This window comes from Orycteropus afer, unplaced genomic scaffold, assembly GCF_000298275.1.
Source record: "Orycteropus afer afer isolate SDZICR_OR568_19922 unplaced genomic scaffold, OryAfe1.0 scaffold00002, whole genome shotgun sequence".
Taxonomy (NCBI): domain Eukaryota; kingdom Metazoa; phylum Chordata; class Mammalia; order Tubulidentata; family Orycteropodidae; genus Orycteropus; species Orycteropus afer.
In genome coordinates, this window is record NW_006921589.1 from 4,703,164 (window position 1) to 4,704,624 (window position 1,461).

Here is a 1,461-nt window from a genome sequence, read left to right on the forward strand (position 1 = left end):
TTAGACTTCCTGGATGGATACATTCTCATCTTTCATCATTTCAGGGAAGTTCTCCTCCAGCAAATCTTGGACAATTTTCTCAGTGGTTTTGTTTTTCTCTTCCTATTCTGGAATTCCAATGACACGTAAGTTATTCCTTTTGACGGTATCCCACATGAACCTTAGGTAAAGCCACGGCATTCTTAAGGAACTTTTACTTAAATCTGCCCTCATAATAGAAATTATCACTTCCTAAAACATTTGGAAATAGCCAATAACTCATAGACTTTACCATGAAAATTAAACCAACTAATTATTAAGTCATGAAACAATCAGATGATTTTAATATTTCAGAATTTGAGGTATCATCCCCTTATTAAATAAACGTGGTATTAAGTTTTGACCACATAATGGTGAACAACCACATATTTTGATAGGTGATAAAGATTATTATATCAAAAGACACAAAATTTGTTGAATTCAAGATACCTCCTTAACTCAGGAAAGGGGAAATTATTTTCAAACAATTGCAAGTTTATTTAAACCACTTTCTAGACCACCATAGCCTTTACTTTATGTCAGGAGACTTGGCACATGCTTCTGTGGTGTGAATGCACTTCTGCTCTGGAAGGCAAGGACTAGGCTCTGCGTCCATGTCCCGTGTCCCTCATACAGCCTGCTTTGTCCTTGAAATCTTTAGCTCTTTTGATGTTCTAAATCTATACCATCTTTCATTCATTTGAGTACGTGGCTGCTATAGTTTTATTTCTCCCTGTCAGAAAAACTGTTTGTCTTCATAAAACCTGGAAGTTAGTGGCACAGTTGTAATTGATGATTTAAAGATTTTTCTGTCATATTTTGTCCATAGCTTGTGAAAGTGGATAATTAAGAAATGTACATTGTAACAGCATTAATTTCAAATCTTCATATTTAATTATGATAAAAAAAATTTTAAGCCCTATTCATGTTACAAAGTAGTTAAATTTGTGGCTGGTGTCTGGGAATATACTTTCATATAGAATTTTAGAAATTTTCTTTTTTTTTAGAAAATTTCAACTGTTGAATATTAAGCAGATTATAGTTATACAAATTTGAACCATTTAGCAATATATTGGGAAGAGGGTAGGAAGAAACCATATTATTTTTTAGCTCTGGAGTTTCCAAAACAGACTGGACAAAAGCAGTTTTAAAGAGCATCTAATGCTTTTTGTGTTAAAATATATTAACTAAGAATAGTACACAAATAAGCATCTAATTGTGTTGAAAATACAACCACACATTAAGAAAATTTTTCCCTAGTTGCAAGTTGTTGCTGTGTTTCTATATCACGTCATTTGCTCTTTAATCTCCCTATTTAAACTGTTTGCATGAGCTCTGGTAGTATAGTGGCTAGGACACTTGCCTGCTAACCAGACGGCTGGCGGTTCAAACCCACCAGCCACTCCTCGGAAGGAAGGTTGGGCAATCCTACTTCCGTAGTGA